The sequence below is a fragment of the Nerophis ophidion genome, linkage group LG20 (genome assembly GCF_033978795.1).
Source record: "Nerophis ophidion isolate RoL-2023_Sa linkage group LG20, RoL_Noph_v1.0, whole genome shotgun sequence".
Classification (NCBI taxonomy): Eukaryota; Metazoa; Chordata; class Actinopteri; order Syngnathiformes; family Syngnathidae; genus Nerophis; species Nerophis ophidion.
This window is the reverse complement of record NC_084630.1, coordinates 24,732,524-24,742,523: the sequence shown is the minus strand read 5'-3', so window position 1 is coordinate 24,742,523 and position 10,000 is coordinate 24,732,524. Positions and strand designations below refer to the sequence as shown.

Below are 10,000 nucleotides of genomic sequence, written 5' to 3'. Positions count from 1 at the left end.
ACAAAAAACCTTCCATAAAAGCAAAAAAATGTACGACGGAATAACAGACAGAAATACTCAATTTTTTATATATATAGATTTATTTATTAAAGGTAAATTGAGCAAATTGGCTATTCCTGGCAATTTTTTTAAGTGTGTATGAAACTGGTAGCCCTTTGCATTAATCACTACCCAAGAAGTAGCTCTTGGTTTCAAAAAGGTTCGTGACACCTGATATAGAACATTACACACGGTGCTCCAAAATATATCAAAATGTTTTAGTAGGACTTTGGTAAGCTATGAAGCCACGCTGCTTGGTGTGCTTCAACATAGGATTTTTATTATGCTGTGTGTATAAGGTAAGACATATTACCTGGCGTTTTGTTTCGCAATATTATGCAAAAGCAACTTTTCTTACCTTCTGACACCTGCTGAAGTGTATTTGGGATCTGCTTAAGTCCTGATAATTTGCACGCGTCCGCCTTTGTAGTCCGTGAAGACACCCTAGTCGATAAGGTTCTTCTTTTTCTCTATCTTCTTTTTATGGGATATTCATCCTCCGCAGTAGTGTAAAGTTCTTACTTATATCGGTCAGTAAACTCGCCATGAAAGCACTAAAACATACCGGTGTAGTGACTTTATATTATTCACCCGAGAAACTTTTTGGGATCTGCATAAGTACTGAAAATCTGCACGCGTCCGCCTTTGTAGTCCGTAGCGACACCCTAGTCGATAAGCTTCTTCTTTTTCTCTAGCTTCTTTTTATGGGATATTCATCCTCCGCAGTAGTGTAAAGTTCTTACTTATATCGGTCAGTAAACTGGCCATGAAAGCACTAAAACATACCGGTGTAGTGACTTTACATTATTCACCCGAGAAACTTTTTGGGATCTGCATAAGTACTGAAAATCTGCACGCGTCCGCCTTTGTAGTCCGTAGCGACACCCTAGTCGATAAGCTTCTTCTTTTTCTCCAGCTTCTTTTTATTGGATATTCATCCTCCGCAGTAGTGTAAAGTTCTTACTCATATTGGTCAGTAAACTGGCCATGAAAGCACTAAAACATACCGTTGTAGTGACTTTACATTATTCACCCGAGAAACATTTTGGGATCTGCATAAGTACTGAAAATCTGCACGAGTCCGCCATTGTAGTCTGTGGCGACACACTAGTCGATTAGCTTCTTCTTTTTCTCTAGCTTCTTTTTATGGGATATTCATCCTCCGCAGTAGTGTAAAGTTCTTACTTATATCCGTCAGTAAACTCGCCATGAAAGCACTAAAACATACCGGTGTAGTGACTTTAAATTATTCACCCGAGGAACTTTTTGGGATCTGCATAAGTACTGAAAATGTGCACGCGTCCGCCTTTGTAGTCCGTGACGACACCCTAGTCGATAAGGTTCTTCTTTTTCTCTATCTTCTTTTTATGAGATATTCATCCTTTGCAGTAGTGTAAAGTTCTTACTTATATCGGTCAGGACTCTCGCCATGAAAGCACTAAAACATACCGGTGTAGTGACTTTACATTATTCACCCGAAGAACTTTTGGAATCTGCATAAGTACTGAAAATGTGCACGCGTCCGCCTTTGTAGTCCGTGGAGATGCCCTAGTCGATAAGCTTCTTCTTTTTCTCTATCATCTTTTTATGGGATATTCATCCTCCGCAGTAGTGTAAAGTTCTTACTTATATCTATCAGTAAACTCGCCATGAAAGCACTAAAAGGAACTTTTTGGGATCTGCATAAGTACTGAAAACTTGAGCGCACTTCCGCCTTTGTAGCCCGTGACGACGCCCTAGTCGATAAGCTTCTTCTTTTTCTCTATCTTCTTGTTATGGGATAGTCATCCTCCGCAGTTGTGTAAAGTTCTTACTTATATCGGTCAGTAAACTCGCCATGAAAGCACTAAAACATACCGGTGTAGTGACTTTACATTATTCAACCGAGGAACTTTTTGGGATCTGCATAAGTACTGAAAATGTGCACGCGTGCGCCTTTGTAGTCCGTGACGACACCCTAGTCGATAAGCTTCTTCTTTTTCTCTATCTTCTTTTTATGGGATATTCATCCTCCGCAGTAGTGTAAAGTTCTTACTTATATCTGTCAGTAAACTCGCCATGAAAGCACTAAAACATACCGGTGTAGTGACTTTACATTATTCACCCGAGGAACTTTTTGGGGTCTGCATGAGTACTGAAAATGTGCACGCGTCCGCCTTTGTAGTCCGTGGCGACGCCCTAGTCGATAAGCTTCTTCTTTTTCTCTATCTTCTTTTTATGGGATATTCATCCTTTGCAGTAGTGTAAAGTTCTTACTTATATCGGTCAGTAAACTCGCCATGAAAGCACTAAAACATACCGGTGTAGTGACTTTAAATTATTCACCCGAGGAACTTTTTGGAATCTGCATAAGTACTGAAAATGTGCACGCGTCCGCCTTTGTAGTCCGTGGCGATGACCTAGTCGATAAGCTTCTTCTTTTTCTCTATCTTCTTTTTATGGGATATTCATCCTCCGCAGTAGTGTAAAGTTCTTACTTATATCGGTCAGTAAACTCGCCATGAAAGCACTAAAACATACCGGTGTAGTGACTTTACATTATTCACCCAAGGAACTTTTTGGGATCTGCATAAGTACTGAAAATTTGAGCGCACTTCCGCCTTTGTAGTCTGTGGCGATGCCCTAGTCGATAAGCTTCTTCTTTTTCTCTCTCTTCTTGTTATGGGATAGTCATCCTCCGCAGTTGTGTAAAGTTCTTACTTATATCGGTCAGTAAACTGGCCATGAAAGCACTAAAACATACCGGTGTAGTGACTTTACATTATTCAACCGAGGAACGTTTTGGGATCTGCATAAGTACTGAAAATGTGCACGCGTGCGCCTTTGTAGTCCGTGGCGACACCCTAGTCGATAAGCTTCTTCTTTTTCTCTATCTTCTTTTTATGGGATATTCATCCTTTGCAGTAGTGTAAAGTTCTTACTTATATCGGTCAGTAAACTCGCCATGAAAGCACTAAAACATACCGGTGTAGTGACTTTACATTATTCACCCGAGGAACTTTTTGGGATCTGCATAAGTACTGGAAATTAGAGCGCACGTCCGCTTTTGTAGTCCTTACCGACACCTTTAATAATCCTTATAATCCGGTGCTCCTTTTGTCTGAAAATAGCCCTGACTAGACAAGGGCGCCTTGTAATCCGGTGCGCCCTATGGTCCGTAAAATAGGGTAGTCCACGTGAATGTTGGTGGGAGGAGTGAGCTGCAAGTAGTCCATCCAGGCAAAAAGTGATTTTGTCTCTTTTGACTGATGAAAAGGCCTGAAGGTGTGTGAGTGAGTATGCATTATTGAAAAGGGATGCAGCAGGAAGTGCTCAATCAGTTTTTTACGCAGGCGGTCCAGGAACGCTTGGGGGGGGGGGTCTCTGGAAGATTGAAGCATATATTTCAGACAGAAAGACATTTCCTGGATGGGGACAACGGGGGAAGTTAACAATGAATTCCTTGTGTTTTCTGACTTATTTAAATGGAACCGGAGCTTTGGAACTATTTTGGTTTAGCTGTGTTCTAGCAAACGTGGCAGCGACGGGCAAAAAGTAGCGGCTAACGTTCCTTCACAGTGCAAAGCTGCTTTTAAGTCAGTAATCCTGGCCTCCGTGGCGGCACCAAAATTCATTTCCTAAAAGTATTATCACTGGAATAAACCATGCTAACCGCTAAGGTAGAGCTCCTGAATAAGGCAGGCAGATCGATACAAACATTGACAGTAACGATACCAAGCACAACATCTGTACTCCATCAATACTGCAGTCAATTTCCTGGTAATTCCGGGTAATCAGGGAATTTTTGGGAAGCGGGAAACAGCTGGTTTGAAGGTCCAGGATGAGTGGAGCGTGTGGAGGTTGCAACGCTTCACATTAGATGAAAACTGTGGGATATGCAGTTGATTGTATAATGCCTATTTATTGTCAATGGGGAGAAAATTCCAAGAAATTCTGGGAAAAGCGGGAATTTCGGGAAAGGGAAAACATGTTTTGCGTTTCATATGTAAGAAGAGTAGTGTGGGTGGATGGTTGAAAGGTTGGAATCTGGTTTATAAATGGCGCAACATTTACAGAATTTAGGGTATTGGGAACTATGAGTACGTCCATTCATTCGAATGGGAATTTCCTGGAAATTTGGGATTTTAGAAAAAACGGGATATTTTGAAAACATTAACACTAGCACAACTGTCCTAGATGATATGAATGGGTTGGTGTTGGAATTTTTGGAATCGGTTGAAAAATGTTGACGTAGTAACAGTTGAAATTGAGGAATGAGTATTTTGGAATTCCTGGAATTTCGGGAAAACCTGGATTTCTACAATAAAAAAAAACATGTGTTGTCCCCACTAAGAGGAATGTTTTGAAGGTGCAATGGTCAAAATCGTTTGAAAAATGTGGACTGTGAAAACTTTCCAGGAAGGGGTGGAAATAGGGCTTTGGAAAACCAGGAATTCTGGAAATTCAAGGCAATGATTTTGAAGCTGAAAATGGTAGTTTGATGTCCCAAGGTGAGTGGAGTGTGTGGATGGTAGGACAGTTTGTATCGGGTGAGAAATGTGCATGTTTGAATATTGGCCCACTTATTTTCTATGGGAAAAATGTCCCAGAAAAGTGGGAATTCTGGTTAAACCGGAATATTAAAAAAAAACTTTATGGAGTTCATGATTCCCAGTTGAGTGAAACATTTTGCTACCTCAACAGTTCTGATCGGATGAAAACTGTGGGATATGCAGTTGATTGTATAATGCACATTTAATGTCAATGGGGAGAAGATTCCCAAAAATTCTGGGAAAAGCGGGAATTTCGGAAAAGGGAAAACATGTTTTGCGTTTCATATGTAAGAAAAGTAGTGTGGGTGAATGGTTGGAAGGTTGGAATCTGGTTTATAAATGGCGCAACATTTACAGAATTTAGGGTATTGGGAACTATGAGTACGTCCATTCATTTGAATGGGAATTTCCTGGAAATTTGGGATTTTAGGAAAACTGGGATATTTTGAAAACATTAATACTAGCACAACTGTCCTAGATGATATGAATGGGTTGGTGTTGGAATTTTTGGAATCGGTTGAAAAATGTTGACGTAGTAAATGTTGAAATTGAGGAATGAGAATTTTGGAATTCCTGGAATTTCGGGAAAACCTGGATTTCTACAATAAAAAAAAAACATTTGTTGTCCCCACTAAGAGGAATGTTTTGAAGGTGCAATGGTCAAAATCGTTTGAAAAATGTGGACTGTGAAAACTTTCCAGGAAGGGGTGGAAATAGGGCTTTGGAAAACCAGGAATTCTGGAAATTCATGGCAATGATTTTGAAGCTGAAAATGGTAGTTTGATGTCCCAAGGTGAGTGGAGTGTGTGGATGGTAGGACAGTTTGTATCGGGTGAGAAATGTGCATGTTTGAATATTGGCCCACTTATTTTCTATGGGAAAAATGTCCCGGAAAAGCGTGAATTCTGGTTAAACCGGAATATTTAAAAAAAACTTTATGGAGTTCATCATTCCCAGTTGAGTGAAACATTTTGCTACTTGAACAGTTCTGATCAGATGAAAACTGTGGGATATGCAGTCGATTGTATAATGCACATTTAATGTCAATGGGGAGAAAATTCCAAGAAATTCTGGGAAAAGCGGGAATTTCGGGAAAGGGAAAACATGTTTTGCGTTTCATATGTAAGAAGAGTAGTGTGGGTGAATGGTTGAAAGGTTGGAATCTGGTTTATAAATGGCGCAACATTTACAGTATTTAGGGTATTGGGAACTATGAGTACGTCCATTCATTTGAATGGGAATTTCCTGGAAATTTGGGATTTTAGGAAAACCGTGATATTTTGAAAACATTAATACTAGCACAACGGTCCTAGATGATATGAATGGGTTGGTGTTGGAATTTTTGGAATCGGTTGAAAAATGTAGACGAAGTAACAGTTTGAATTGGTATTTTGTAATTCCCGGAATTTTGGGAAAACCTGGAATCTGTAGAAAAAAATAAAAGCAGGAAAAAAAAATGTGTTGTCCCTACTAAGAAATGTTTTGAAGGTGCAATGGTCAAAAACAATTGAAAAATCTGGACTGTGAAAACTTTCCAGGAAGCGGTGAAAAAAGGGCTTCGGAAAACCAGGAATTCTGGAAATTCATGGCAATGATTTTGAAGCTGAAAATGGTAGTTTGATGTCCCAAGGTGAGTGGAGTGTGTGGATGGTAGGACATTTCGTATCGGGTGAGAAATGTGCATGTTTGAATATTGGCCCATTTATTTTCTATGGGAAAAATGTCCCGGAAAAGTGGGAATTCTGGGTAATCCGGAATTTAAAAAAAACAACTTATTTTTAGGGAGTTCATGATTCCCAGTTGAGTGGAACGTTTTGCTGCTTGAACCGTTCTGATTGGATGAAAACTGTGGGATATGCAGTCGATTGTATAATGCACATTTATTGTCAATGGGGAGAAAATTCCAAGAAATTCCGTGAAAGCCAGAATTTTGGGAAAGGGGAAACATGTTTTGCGTTTATATATGTGGGAAAAGTAGTGTGGGTGAATGGTTGGAAGGTTGGAATCTGGTTTATAAATGGCGCAAAAACAAACATTTTGTTGTACTTGTTGCAATGACAATAAAGACCTACCAGCATTTAGAGAATTTAGGGCATTGGGAATTATGAGTATGTCCATTAATTTTAATAAGAATTTCCTGGAAATTTGTGATTTTTGGGAAAACCGGGATATTTTGAAAACGTTAATACTAGCACAACCGTCCTAGATGATATGAATGGGTTGGTGTTGGAATTTTTGGAATCGGTTGAAAAATGTTGACGTAGTAACAGTTTGAATTGTTTTTTTGGAATTCCTGGAATTTCGGGAAAACCTGTAATCTGCCAAATAAGGAGCCTTTGTAACCCCTTTTTTGAAAGAATCATTTATAAATTGTGATGAGATACCCTCCAGCACTCCCCGCCGCCCCGAAGGGGACAAACGGTAGAAAATGGATGAAGTGTGAAGTGAAGTGAATGATATTTATATAGCGCTTTTCTCTAGTGACTCAAATAGCTTTTACATAGTGAAAGCCAATATCTAAGTTACATTTAAAGCAGTGTGGGTGGCACTGACGGCAGGTGGGTAAAGTGTCTTACCCAAGGACACAACGGCAGTGACTAGGATGGTGGAAGCGGGGGATCAAACCTGGAACCCTCAAGTTGCTGGCATGGCAACTCTACCATATATATATATATATATATATATATATATATATATATATATATATATATATATATATATATATATATATATATATATATATATATAGATTGCAGGAGGCATATATTGTGATAGAGATTTTAGGCCATATCCATAGGGGTCCTGACCTGGTTAGGAAGCTGGGTCTAATATAACAATGAAAAAAAGCCTTATTGACTAAAAGAGGCTGTGTAAAAAAACAAAAAAAAACTTGCACGTTTTGCAATATGTAATAATGTTGTGAATTTAGGGAATCTTGGGCCCAACAAGATGAGAAGAAAGAGTCTGGCTCCTCACCCGTCTGCATCCTGGATGTTGACGTTCACTCGTTTGGTTGCTCCGAGGATCTCTGAAAGACAGACGGGAGACATTATAGAAGCGGTCCTATTTTAAACCTGTTGTGGGGAGGAAAAAAAAAAAGCCAAGGATTATAATGTATTCTCTACTTAACATATTCCACTACTCCCTGCGGCTTTACAGCTCACTGCAGCACTTTCACGCCCTTCACAAATATAAATGCTGCCGCCAGACCGGAGGTTGAGCAAAGAGCGAGGGACGCATATAAATATAAACACATACATAAACACACACATATATATATATATATATATATATATATATATATATATATATATATATATATATATATATATATACATAACAGATGCACCGAAATGAAAATTTTGTGGCCGAAGCCGAATAAAATTTAAACGCTTGGCCGAAGGCCGAATACCGAATAATGAATGCAGTTTTTCACAATTTTTTTAATATTGCATAAATAGCCTAGAATAAATATTTGGACATGTTTTTCAAATAAAGTAATTTTTTATTGATTATTGACATTTTTCTAATATTCAAGTAGCCTTTGCTTTTAAAAAAAAACACAGTTTTTCATTTATATTAGTTAGGCCTTCAAACAAAACATGCATTCCCAAAAAAAATAAAGTGCATTAAAGTGGATAAACCCACAACAAATGAATTATTGTCCTTTTGGCAAAAGTCTGCTTGGCCACAGTAGATATGCTAATAATGTAAACAGAAGGCTTAAGTAAATCTCAATTAAGTGTGTGCTTGTAACCTCTTACACTTATACAGGTAGCCTACACAACAGGCTAATAATGTAAACAGAGGCCCCACTAAATCTCAATAAGTGTGTGCTTGTAACCTCATACACTTATACAGGTACACAACATATCCCAACGTCACTGCACGTTGGTTGATTGCGTCACCGCGTCAAAAACTTGCGTCACACGCCACTATTCGGACTTGTTTTTAACTCATTCCACCAAAGGCCGAATGTGGCTTTTTTTGCCATATTCAACCGAATATATTCGGTTACCGATTAATCGGTGCATCCCTAATATATATATATATACACACATATATATATATATGTATATATATATACATACATATATATATTTATATATACATACATACTAGGGGTGTTGGAAAAAATCGATTCGAATACGAATCAAATACGTTGTGCGATTCAGAATCGATTCTCATTTTTAAAAAATCGATTTAAAAAAATATATATATATATTTTTTTTTTAATCAATCCAACAAGCCACTACACAGCAATACCATAACAATGCAATCCAATTCCAAAACCAAACCCGACCCAGCAACACTCAGAACTGCAATAAACAGAGCAATTGAGAGGAGACACAAACACCACACAGAACAAACCAAAAGTAGTGAAACAAAAATGAATATTATCAACAACAGTATCAATTTTAGTTATAATTTCAACATAGCTGTGATTAAAAATCCCTCATTGACATTATCATTAGACATATATAAATATAAAAAAAAAGAACAATAGTGTCACAGTGGCTTACACTTGCATCGCATCTCATAAGCTTGACAACACACTGTGTCCAATGTTTTCACAAAGATAAAATAAGTCATATTTTTTGTTCGCTTAATGGTTAAAACAAAATTACATCATTGCAATCAGTTGATAAAACATTGTCCTTTACAATTATTAAAGCTTTTTTTTTTTAAAAATCTACTACTCTGCTAGCATGTCAGCAGACTGGGGTAGATCCTGCTGAAATCCTATGTATTGAATGAATACAGAATCCTTTTGAATCGGAAAAATATCGTTTTTGAATCGAGAATCGAATCGAATAAAAAAAAAATCTATATATTATCGAAACGTGACCCCAAGAATCGATATTGAATTGAATCGTGGGACACCCAAAGATTTTCAGCCCTAATACATACGTATATATACATACCTCAATCATCAGGAGATCTCCTGATGATTGAGGGAACCCCTCATGAAACAGTTCTGTAGAGATGAAGTAGTCTTGTGATTTTTTCCACACATACATATTGCGCTCTACCACGGTATCGAGCACTATTCTCTGGATAATCCAATCAAGACATACATACATACATTATATATATATATATATATATATATATATATATATATATATATATATATATATATATATATATATATATATACATATATATACATATACATAAAAGGAATTTTGATACATTTCTGTTGCGATCCGTTACTCGGATCTTCACATATTTATTGTTCCATTGTCTCATTCTCCGTCTGACCAGCTTACTTCCTGTTTAGTCAGTCACCTTGGTTACACATTGATTTCACCTGCTCCTCGTTTTCTACACACACCTGGTTCTCCTTGACTACTCCCTATATAAGCCTTCCTCTTTTCTTTGTTCAGTCTGGGTTCATAATTTGCCTTTGAGCAACAGTATCGACT

General features: G+C 37.8%; 1 pseudogene; it reads right to left on the bottom strand.

Moving 5' to 3' along the window:
• The window catches only part of LOC133538912 (caskin-2-like), a 140,521-nt pseudogene that overhangs the window by 100,484 nt on the left and 30,037 nt on the right, over positions 1 to 10,000 (bottom strand).